Genomic DNA, 13,210 nt, shown 5'->3' with positions numbered 1-13,210 from the left:
CAGCGGGCGGCAGGAGAGGTCTGCGTGCCACGTGGGACCCTCGCCCAGTGGCCGGGAATCGAACCAGTGCTACAGAGGCTGCGGGCAGCTTCGCAGCCCAGCGCTCAACCGCTGCACCACTGGGGAGGCCTGGACTGTTTCTAATAAAGAACAATATAAATAAAATAGAGTAAGAATGGCGGAGAGGAGAGAAACAGGTGAAGAGAAAAGGAGGATGGGAGAGAAAGACAGAGAGGAGAGAAGAGGGAGGGAGGAAGGAAGGAAGAGCCAACTGGATAGTGTGGAATTGAAATATTTGTTAACAGTTTGTGTATCTATTTGCATTCTTATCTGGTAGGAAGTTTGTTTGTCTGCTTTCCCTTTGTAAATCAAGCTGATTCATTTGTTTGTTTTTAGTTTCTTTGACTTTTGTTGTGTTTTATAAATAGATACTCTTTAACATGTTCATGTTTGAAAATCCAAAAGTTTTCCACTGGGTTTTTGATAGCTGTTTCCCTGCAGAATAAATCTGAAAAGTAAACATGAATTTAACTTTCACTTGACCAGCCTACATCAGTTAATTTTGCATTTTGGGTGGAATGCTCTCTGCATGGTGTTTAGATCATTAGTGTCACAGTTAGAATATCTTAAAAGACACAACAGATGATAGGCAGGAATGGCTTTAATTTGCTATTACAACAACATTGAAGTGACAAGGCACCTGAAACTTGCAGGGCTATCTTGGTGTAGCAGAGATTCCATGACTCTATAAACTTCCCTGCCTGACATCTTACCTATTGAAGCTGTTGGTTAGTTTTAAAATTGTTATTTATAGAGATTTCATTTAGAATTCTATCAAATGTGTATGTTCCAACAACGTTTTACTTTGATCTTTAATTCATCACTGATGATGATCTTCAAGAAATATACTAATATTTCATAGAAAAAAAAACAAAACAAGCTTGTCCTTGCAATTGTTTATACAGAAACTATAAAAAGGGGATGGAACAAAGAAAAAAATAGTTTAAAGAACAGGAAAAAAGTACTTTTTTAGAAATGATGTGAAGGGAATGTTAAGAAAGGGATTGTGAGGGCCAGAGACAACAAAATTAAAGACAAGTAGGGACCTCTCTAGTGGTGCAGGGGTTAAAGTCTCAGCACTCTCGTGCTATTGCCAGCCACAACAAGAGTTTGATCCCCCAGGGAGGTGACCCACATGGCGCAGCAGACCTCTCCTGACTCGCCTGCTGCTCCCCTCAGCAGTGTATTTCAGTAGCTCTACCTATCTGCTCCCCACTCTGTCTCTGGTGAATACTCTCACCACCTGCCTCCCCCACATCTCTGGCCTACACCCCAGTTCATGTATGCATAAATAAATAAAAATAATCAAAAAAATTTAAAAAGTAAACATTTAAATTTGATATTTCACTATTTAAATATCTATTAGATTTAAGAATTCCTAAGAAGCTACCATGGAGCTCTGAGATATGCAGCATGGAACTTCTTCCATCCATGGTGGCAGGCTGACTGGCTATAACTGTGGTACAGTCTCCTACCTCTGAGTCTTAGTGATTCATAGTGGGCCTTCAAGTTCCTTGTGGTATATGATGTGCTCCAAGGAGGACCATTTGCCCACACAGCTTATTTGCTTTAGCTTGCACCTTCCTCTGATCTTTCCCTGCTCCAATAAACATCCTCAGGGAACTCAGATATCATATGTTTTATCTTAGTACTCCCATTATTGTGCATTTTCCAGCATCATATTATATTGGATATGCTTCTTAGTTCATTTGGTGGACTGTTCTTCATGAGCAAGATACTAGGAGTCAGTATTCCTCAGTTCCCTCTCTTAATATATTTATTCAATTTTTCAAAAAATCAGCTAATGCTGTGTTTTTGAGGAAGTTCTCAAGTTTCAGTAAATTCCAGGGGAAAGTAGGGAAAATTTTCTAAAGAAGGATGAGTATGAGGTGTCACTTGGGCAAGGAAACAATGATAAGATACTGAGGAAAATAAAGATGGGCATGATAGGAGATGAGCTTGTCTTTGAAAGGCTAACCAATTAACATGATGGAATTTCTGACTTCTCTATTCTGATATGCTTTAAAAAAGATGCTTGGATCGGGCCTCCCCAGTGGCACAGCGGTTGAGCGCTGGGTTGCGAAGCTGCCTGCAGCCTCTGCAGCGCCGGTTTGATCCCCGGCTGCTCCCTGCCCACAGACCTCTCCTGCTGCCCGCTGCTCCCCCCAGCAGTATACCTCAGTCATTGTGCCTGTTCTGCTCCCCGCTCTGGCTCTGGTGAATTCTCTCACCCTCTCGCGCTTCTGACTGTACCCAGTGCTTAAATAAATAGTTAAATAAATAAATAAATAAATAAATAAATAAATAAATGAATAAATGAATAAATGAATAAATAAATAAATAAAAAACTCTTAAAAAAAAAAGATGCTTGGATCTTTCTTAGAGTGTGTGGATGGTGGAATGGGGCTTTAGAAGCCAATTCAGACCACCTGAACTAAACTTTGCTTAGAATGCGGAACACAACTTCATGGCTCCATCTTGGCTTACCTCAGATTTTGAACAGGCCATTCTTTTGGCCTTGGTATTTGCCCAACACTTGAGTCATTTTAGGTGCTTTCAGAAGATGGCTGGAAGACTCCTGCATTGGGATTGGAATCAATCAGTGATTGAGAGCCTACAAGTATCCACAGAGAAGTATTTCCTGGAAAGGCATTGCCATAGATGCTTGCTCCTCCTTAAAACTATGCCCAGCCTAGACTCAAGACTGAATCAACTCACTAGAGAAAATTCGCCAATAAAGGCAGTGTTCCCATTTAAGAGAGAAGAGGGGAAAAAAAAAAAAACAACTTGGATAACAACAGATACATTCTCCTTTTCTCCCAGCATGTGGTTAAAATTAGGTCTTTGGCTTCCTGCAGGCCCTTATTTCCTTCATTTATACAGCTGGGTACATTGTTTTGGAGATGTAGAGAGGCTGCTTGAAAGACCAAGAAAGCTAGGTCTTTAAAAAGCATTAAATTGGATCAGTTTAGAAAATTGTTAAATCCAAATGTGATGCCCAAATCAACTTAAACAACTGCAGGGGAGTAGTTAAAGATGTTTTATATATTTACACTCTTTGCATAAAATAAACCAAGCACATCAAATGTGAAGAATGTGTGTGGGTTCCTCTATTCTTAGTTCTGTTCAAGTCCTATAATGATAACATGTGCTTATGTCCAAAAAAAAAAAAAATACACACAAAACCACCCTTTTTTTTTTATAAGCCACCTTCATTTCTGGTATCTTTGATTGAATGAGGTTTGTGCAATGAACTGTTCTTTTCTTTAGAAGAACAATCTTTTCCTCATCATATGTGGCTTTTAATGTGCCCTTTATGCTATTATCTGAATGTTGATAGTTTGTCCATAACAAGAAAAATCTGTCTAGCCTACTGATCAAAAATATCAAAAATCTTTCTCAAACTGAGGGCTAGCAGACAGAGCTATTTGTCAACAGCATGTATTCCCCTCAGGTAATTTGGATCCTTTATTTTTCTTATTTTTAGTACCTCTTTTGTCAAGCCTCTTAAATTCATGCCTAGCATGTCAAATGCACTTTAAAAAACAGCTGTCTAGTACTGACTTTGGAGAACAGTAGAGGATTAGGAGAGGACAGAAAGAGTTAATTCTTGCCATTTTCACACTGGAATAAAGTTAATAGCCTGCCAATAACATGGGTTATAGTTGCAAAAGCTAAAGTTATAAGTAATCCTAAAGGGAAAGAGGAAAATTGTTCCTGACAAGCTGAAATTACTTTATAAAACCTCTTATGTGTTGAGAAGTCTTAGGTTGGTTAGGGCATGAAGCTTATTTCAATGTTTAACTCAGCCTGTTTATAAAGAAAATATCTTGCCCAATATCTATTTTCCTAAAGCATGCCCTTTAACCCATTATTTTTTTGTTTCTTTTTGTTGTTGGCATGGAGACTAAGAAGCACTCCACTAGACTGATCAATGCATGGTTACATCAACATAACATTTTCAGTCAAGTTCCCAGGAGCCTTCCTCCTGAATCTGTCATTTTGATTCAGATAACTAAATCAGGCTAAGCACAGCAATGATAACGGATGACTTGCCTCATTAGCTGGCTCCTGCTGCTTTATGCTGCCAGGGAGCACTACAGTGACTGCTTAGGATCTTGGGAGAGATAACTGTTTTTTGAAATTATTTTGGTGCATTTTTCTTGTAGTTCTCATCTTGCATTTTGACAGTAATTTTATAGGATGACATATGTCCCAAATCCATATGTCTAGATCTTCTTTCTCTAAATATGTATCATGTGATTGGTTTCATGATGACTGAGCCAACAACAGGATTAATCTAGGGGACTATTTAAAAATGTCCTTCAATTTGCCCCCTTCCAATGTCACATATCTGATAGCATTTTAATTAATAGTATTAAAATACTAGGATGATCTCTCTTCCTTCATGAAAGCAGATTCTGCCATAAATGCTGTTCCAGTTCCAAAATGATATTTTAGTTGGGCCTTAGAATTCTTTGAGCTTGGAAATATATGAAAATAGTATTAAAAAAAAAGGAAAAACTAGTTATTTGTAGAAATGTTAGTGCGGAGGGGAGACTAAACAAGTAAGAAACAAAGGATTCCATGTAGTCATCACAATCTGAATTTAAGAGACTCATGAAATTAGATATAATTATGCATGTAGCTGAAAGCTGCCTGTAGAAAAAATGAATGGGAACACACAATCAGAAGCAAAAGGAGCTGCAATTAGAGCTTGAGGAATGTTCCAAGGAGAGAGAATATGGACAAATGAAGAAGAGCTGCTCAAAATCACACATTATTTTAGCAATATTATTACTTTTCAATATTGATCTAACTATAACCAAAAATTAATCTTGAAAGCCACACTTATGAAAGCAACATTTAAATTTCCAAATATGTATGACATCTTTCTCTTGACCTCAACCAATTGACATTCTCAGCAACAAATGCCCCAATTTCTGGTTTCAATTTTAAGTACTTCCACATGTATAACATGCTCTATGTGCCAAACACCAGGCAGTATTAGACATGTTTCATGAATTGTCCATCACATTTCAATAAATTAAAATCTAAAATGAGGTCATATTGTTATAGGGCAGCCCCGATAAAAACGGGGTGCCTGGCTCAGGACATCATTTCCCCCTAACATTATGGATACACTTATATAAGTATTTTGGTCCAAGATGTATTTGGACACCCATTTAAGTAGATAAGAAGGAAGGTATTTGAATAATAAATAGTGTTGGCCCTAATGTCCTGAGAAAGCCTATTCATTGAGCTATAGCCTCTGTGTGGTGTAGTTAGAAGACTGAAAGTGCTGTACTATCAACTATTTCATTTTAAACAACTCCATTCCCATCACTTCGCCACCTTCCACATCCCTCATTGCTTGCTTTGTACATGTTAGAGTTCATGGTCCATCGCTATTCTCTCCTCCTTACAAATACCTGTACATTTCCATATTGTTAAAAATCAGATTTTGTGTGGAATCCAATTTTTGTTTTCTTTTTACTTGAACCTAAATGGTCAAACTTTAAAGAAGAAAGTTATATAAAATAGGTCACTGGCTGTATTGTCAATACAGAATATCAAATATTCTAACAAATGTTAAACTTTCCAGGCCCTAATTTTTTCATCTCTTTTTTAAAAAAAAGTATTTTTATCCATTCCTTCTCATCTGTGATTAGCTTTTAATACTCACTTTGGGCCCCGCTATCAAGATCAACACAATAGGGCCTCCCCTGGTGGCGCAGCGGTTGAGCGCTGGGCTGCGAAGCTGCCCGCAGCCTCTACAGTGCCTGTTCAGTCCTCAGCCACTGGGTGAGGGTCCCACATGGCACGACAGAACTCTCCTGCCACCCGCTGCTCCCCTCAGCAGTGTACTTCGTCAGTCTGCCTGCTCTGCTCTCCCCTCTGGCTCTGGTGAATCCTCTCACCCTCCCACGCTTCTGACTGTACCCAGTGCTTGTATAAACAAATAAATAAATCTTAAAAAAAAATCAACACAATAGCTTTTAGCTGATGACATAACATATTTTGTGGAGAATATTGAAACTAGATTGAGGATTCATAAACATTCTCTCCACAAAGCTTATTACCCTATTTAGAAGAGTGTTCATTCCTTTCCTCTACATCTTGCTATTTAAGAACTAAATGTCTTTTTATTTTAACTTTTTTTTTTTTAGATTTATTTATTTATACAAGCACTGGGTACAGTCAGAAGCACGGGAGGGTGAGAGAATTCACCAGAGCCAGAGCGGGGAACAGAACAGGCAGACTGATGAAATACACTGCTGAGGGGAGCAGCAGGTGGCAGGAGAGGTCTGCGCACCATGTAGGACCCTCGCTGGCGGCCGGGGATCGAACCTGCGCTGCAGAGGCTGCGGGCAGCTTCGCATCCCAGGGCTCAACCACTGAACCACCAGGGAGGCCCAGAACTAAATGTCTTTTTAAAAGTGATTACTCCTACTAATGATCTTTCTAGCAATTTTTTCTTTGATTATCCAGCCTTTTAGGCATTGAACCTTTTTACTGTATCATAACCCTAAAATTATGTACATTTTCTAATATTTCTCATTGTCTCCTCTTCTAGTCACTCTCACATTCCTTCACTTCAAAATGGCTTGAATATGTAGATTTCACAGCTGTCACAGCTTCCTTTCCTCACTTTATCTTTTTTTTTTTTTCTTTTCCATCTGGTTAACATATCCCCAAGGGCACTGAACATGTTCTGGTCCTTATCATCAAAGAACACCAACTTGGTCACTTTTCAATTTTCATCTTAATCTTTTTTTTTTTCATTGAAATGTTTCACATATACCATTGAGTTAATTTAAGTTGTACAACATGTTGATTTAAACATTTACATGTAGAGATATAACTTCCATTGTAGTAATAGCACTGTTACAGTTCTCATCCTATTCAAACTCTCAAGAGCATGCTTCACAGCTGACATTCATCGCCCTCCTTTTCAACACATCTCTCTGAGTTTAGCTGGTATCAAATAACCCTGGATTTATTCCTGCCTCAGAATCCGCTCTCTCTACTTTCCTGTATCTGCATACTCAGTGCTGATTTAGCTGTGCCCTGGACTGGCTGACTTCCATATTTTCTCTTCCTGGGTAATCTCATCCATTACCACAGCTATAGAAAACTAGATGCTAGGATCACCCAAGTTTACATACATAGTCTGAGACCGCCCTCCAGGGTGCCAGAGATCTATTTCAAAGTGTATCTATGACATCAGCCCTGCAATGATTATGGTCTTAAACTTCAGGTTGTAGATACTTTTTAAATGATTTCCACTTAAGTGATATGCTAAATTAGTTACTCTCCATTAACTCCATAAAACATGCTAACAAATGCCTAGAACTTCTTCCACACCAGTTAATCGAAAGCTAATCAAGTGCCATTAATATTTGTCCTCAAATCATTTTGAGATTTAAGTATACATCATAAAATTATAAGACATATTAGTATAAGAAAGCTATCATTTAGGGGCCTCCCCAGTGGTGCAGCGGATGAGCACTGGGTTGCGAAGCTGCCCGCAGCCTCTGCGGCGCCGGTTCAATCCCCGGCTGCTCCCCGGCCACCAGAGGAGTGTCCTGCATGGCACGCAGACCTCTCCTGCCGCCCGCTCTCCCCTCAGCAGTATACTTCGGTCCTTCTGCCTGCTCTGCTCCCCGCTCTGGCTCTGGTGAATTCTCTCACCCTCCCACACTTCTGACTGTACCCAGTGCTTGTATAAATAAATAAATAAATCTTTAAAAAAAAAAAAAAGAAAGCTATCATTTAATGAAAACCAACTTTTAAGTTTCAGTAAGATTTGAAATATGAGTTGCTAATAACAACATAGCTATCGATATGCAAATATTAAAATTGAAAATGGTAGAAACAAAATGACAAATGTCAAGACTTAGTATTAAAATGTAACTGCTAGGAATCTTAAATTTTAGTTCAGATTTGAAAGATATCAGATGTAGAAAAAAATTGGAAAATTTGTTATGTGTGTGGAAAAAAATCTAGTAGTTTCATCACCAGATTCTTCATTTAAAAATACACATACATGTGCATATCTCTGTGTTTGGGAGTCCTCTGCAAGGACTCTTCCCTGGAGGCTTGTCTGATGTTAGTGACACAATAAATTAATTTCCCTCAGGGTGTTTCCCTCACAACTTCTTACTGGAATGCTCTAGCTCCTTCTGGATGATTTCTAGAGTTTATCCACACTCCTTGGCTTATGTTCCTTTCCACTTTCAACACCAGCCAGCAAAGAACAGCAAGACTTTATCTCCTCAGTCCTCTAACACTGTCTTTCATTTCCCATAGGAAATATTTTTTATTAATGATCATCTCAATTCAAAGTTACTCATGCTTTCTCATTCAAATTACATGCTTAATGTGTACATTGTAATGAAAATTTAATGAGGTGAATTTTATAACCACAAACAGTAAAGGATTTATTTTCATCTAATTAAACATGCCTTAGGAATGTTTTCCTAAAATCTTGCCAATATCAAGTATAGATTATACAGAACTTGGGTTCTAACCAGTGTGCTGTTGCCTAATTTTAAAACGCCAATATTACATTCCCCAGCAAAAGGCTGGTCCATAGTAGGAAGCATCATTGCGAAAGAGGCATATAAGCTCTTTCAATCATCCTTACCAAGTTTTTTGTCTCCCATGACTGGCTCCCCATGGTCAGGATCGAGCAGAAGAAAAGTCCAGGGTAAAAAGGGTCAATCAGTAGACATGATATTCTTGTAATTTTCTCAGTGCCTTTATGGTTGGCCCTCACTGTCTAGTTCTCATGAATCAGAAGGCAAAATTACTTTGGAAGGCCTCTACAAGAACTCTTCCTTGTAGGGTTCTCTAATGTTGGTAAAGTAATAGTTGGCTAAATTTATTACTCTTATGATATTCTCCTAGCAACTTCTTTTTTTTTTTTTTAGAGAATTTATTTATTTTTTTTACAGTCTTTTTTTTTTTAATTTTATTTTTATATTCCCCGTACAATTGCAACCCCGTTATTTTGACCCCAATACCTCCTTTCCCCGCCCCACCCCCCATAGTGTGTCTCTGGTTCATAGTTGTTTGTTGATTTTGATTTTTTCTTTCTTATAGTTATTCTTTTTCCTGGTCCCTTATTTAGGTCTTCTAGATTCCTGCTATGAGTGAGACCATCCGGTATTTTTTCTTTCTGGCTTATTTCGCTGAGCATGATCCCTTCCAGCTCCATCCATGTTGCTGCAAATTGCATGTGTTTATCTTTTTTTTTTTTTTAATAATAAATTTTATTTTTATATTCCCCATACAATTGCAACCCCCCCATTTTGACCCCAACCCCTCCCCTCCCGCCCCCCACCCCCCAAAAAGTGTCTCTGTTTCATAGTTTTTTGTTGATTTTGATTTTCACTTTCTTATAGTTATTCATTTTCCTGGTCCCTTATTTAAGTTTTCTAGATTCCTGCTATGAGTGAGACCATCTGGTATTTTTCTTTTTCTTTTTGGCTTATTCCGCTGAGCATGATCCCTTCCAGCGCCATCCATGTTGCTGCAAATTGCATGTGTTTATCTTTTTTGAATGCTGAGTAATATTCGAAATCCCTTCATTCCTTCAGGAGATCACTTATTTTACATTGATAGGTGGGTAGATAATAGACAGATAGATGATAGATATAGATAGATGAGAGAGGAGAAAGGATGACAAAAATACTGAAAGTTTTGCAAAAATATGCAGCTTAATAATATATTATAAGTCAATATCTTGTTATCATCACCAAGGTCAAGTGATAGAACTTTATCAGTATCTAAAATGTACATTTTTATGGGTACTTTGGTGATGGGAGAGCTATGGGGACCACAACTGAGGGGGGAAATCCTATACTGTCAAAATATTATCAGGGATGTAAAACAATGACACTTCATTTAAAAAACAGTTAACTAAAAAGTAAATATAAAGCCTACTTTACCCTATTTCTCAATTGTTGTCTGCTTCTTATTCACAATATAATTATCATCCTGACTTTATATTCTTAATTTCCTTTATATTTTACCTCTCAAGCATGTATATCTAAATATTATGGTTTGATTTTGACTCTCTTTTTAGCTTGGTATAAATGGTATCATGAATTACTTATTTTAGTACATATTTATTAATAATAATTTCAGATTTACAGAAAAGTTGCAGATAGTTCCTAAATACCCTTCACCTAGTTCTCATGTGTTTGAGATTTCATATTGCATCATATGTTCATCACAAATAGTGAACTGATATTAATACATAATTATTGGGCTTCCCTGGTGGCACAAGGGGAAAGAAACAACCTATGAAGCAATCCACAGCCACCGCAGCATGAGTTTGATCCCCAGCCAGAGAAGTGTCCCACATGGCACAGCAGACCTTTCCTGTCTCGCCCACTGCTCCCCTCAGCAGTGTACTTTGGTCAGTCTGCCTGTTCTGCCCCCCATTCTGTCTCTGGTGAGTCCTCTCACCCTCAACCCCCGCACCTCTGGCCTGTAACCCCAGTTCTTGTATGCATAAATAAATAAATCTTTAAAAAAATAATAATACATAGTTATTAACTAAAGTTCATACCTTTGGTTCTTTCTTAATATCCCTTTTTTGTTCTGTAACTGGATAACATCCAAAATGTCACAGTTCACTCAGTCATGTCTCCTTGGGGCCCTCTAGACAGAGATCATTCTTTGACTTTTCCTATTTTTGACCTGGTTTGATGAGTTAAAAGGTCTGACCAGATATTTTTTTAGAATGGCCCTTAGTTTGGGTTCATTTGATGGTTTTCTTCATATTAGACAGGATAATAATGTTGAAAAGGAAGACCACAGAGGTGAGGTATTATTCATATCACACCATATCAAGGGTAAACATATCAAGATGACATTACTGATGATGTCAGGCTTGGTCACCTTGCTGGAGTAGTTTTTGACATGTTTTTTTCATACTAAAGCTATATGTAGATAGATATAGATACAAATATAGATATAGATATAGATATCTATATAAATATAGATAGATATAAATATAGATATAGATAGATATAAATATAGATGTAGATATAGATATAGATATAAATATAGATATAGATATAGATAAATATATAGATATAAATATAAATATAGATATAGATATAAATATAGATATAAATATACATAGATATAGATATATAGATATAGATATAAATATAGATATATAGATATATATAGATATATGGGCACTCCATGCCCATATTGTAATCTATGGAAGGAACTTATTCTGTGCAATCTATATTTAAGAAGTAGGGAGCTATCATGCATCTTATTGATGGCAGAATATCTACATAAATTATTTGAAATTCTTATGCATGGGTGATTTGACTCTAAGCCCTTATTTACTTATTTATTTATTTAGTACTGAATATATCAGTATGCACTTATTTAGTACTTAATGTATCAGTATGCACTCATTTATTTCGCTGTTTAAATGTTCCAGCCTAGATCACTGGGAACTCATTCAGTTGTCTTCTATTTCCTTTGAATAAACCACTCCATCATTGCCATTTTTTTTTGTACTATCTAACACTTTTCTATTCTGGCACTATGGGATGCTCACTCATCTTTTATACCTTCATCAGAGCTAGAATATAGTCATTTCTCCCAGCAGCCATGGCTTCTTTCATTAGTATTACAATTTTTTTTTAATGTATGACTTTTGTTCAACACATTGTAGTTGTATTATTTTGTCTAGCTGTAGTTTCTGTTGATGATTCTTCTATATATGAGATTGTCAATCTGTTGATTTTTGGTGAATCCTGACCAAGAATTGATGTCTACATTTTTCTTCATTAAATACAAACTTCTCATATGTGGTAGTTTAGAACTGTTTTATTATTGAATTTAATTTCTAATATATGAGCTTATCATTCCCATACTGTTAAAGAAAAATAATTATTTGATTTAAGTTATGACTAAAGCTTCAACACAAGATTTATTATCCACCTGTTTCATAAAAACTCAATCTATTTAACAGTATTCAATGATTTATTGCAATGAGTCTTTCAATCTTAAACTGCAGAATGGGAGGGAAGAGCACAAAGGACTGTAGTGGTGGATCACTAGTGCTACAATGGTGGAAGAACTACAGGGAATCCACGTGAGGGGAGAAATCAAATACTGTACAAAAGTTAACAATATCATAAAACAATAAATAAAATTTTATAAAAATAAAAGAAACAGCAGGAGGGCCTCCCCTGGTGGTGCAGGCAGTTGAACACAGTGCTGTGAAGCTGTCCACAGCCTCTGCAGCTCCGGTTCGATCCTGGCCGGCCGGGGAGGGTCCCACATGGCGCGGCAGACCTCTTCTGTCTCACCTACTGGTCCCCTCAGCAGTGTATTTCGTGTATTAAAGTGTATTGAAGATAAATAAATAAATCTTTAAAAAAAACAGCAGGAAACTAACAAAAGAAAATGAAACAAAAAGCATTTTTGCACATGTCAAATTACTTAATGTGAGTCATGGAATTTATTTAAACATATAAATTATTTTATAAAGATGATAAATTATTATAAATTATTGAATAAAAAAGTTGATTTTCAAAATCACTTTTTTAAAAAGATTTATTTATTTTTATTTATACAAGAACTGGGGTACAGGCCAGACGCGCAGGAGGGTGAGAGGATTCACCAGCGACAGAGCAGGGAGCAGAACAGGCAGATAGACCAAAAACACTGCTGAGGGGAGCAGCAGGCGAGACAAGAGGTCTGCAGCGCCATGTGGGAACCTCGCCGGCCGGCCAGGTTGGAGCCGGAGCTGCAGAGGCTGCAGACAGCTTCACAGCGCTGCGCTCAACAGCCTGCGCCACCAGGGGAAGTCCTTAAAATTACTTTTTTAAGCTGCTTGTTATTTTGTATTTGTACTCTATTCATTCTACATCAAAGTACATTCATTATATACCAAAATATAAGACATTACATATATTTAATAATTTCTATCAATTGTTTATAGAGAAGATCTGGAAGAGCAAGTAAGGATGTTGAAATAGTAAATTACTTATAATCCCTAGTACATATTTAAGAAAATTTGGAATTTTAGTAATCCTTTTTTTATTTTACCATTTAAAACATAAACATGAGTATAGAATACTCACACTAAAGGGGAAGTTTAGAT

The sequence above is a fragment of the Talpa europaea genome (genome assembly GCF_964194135.1).
Source record: "Talpa europaea genome assembly, chromosome: 2".
In the NCBI taxonomy this organism is placed as follows: Eukaryota; Metazoa; Chordata; class Mammalia; order Eulipotyphla; family Talpidae; genus Talpa; species Talpa europaea.
This window is presented reverse-complemented; position numbering follows the sequence as displayed.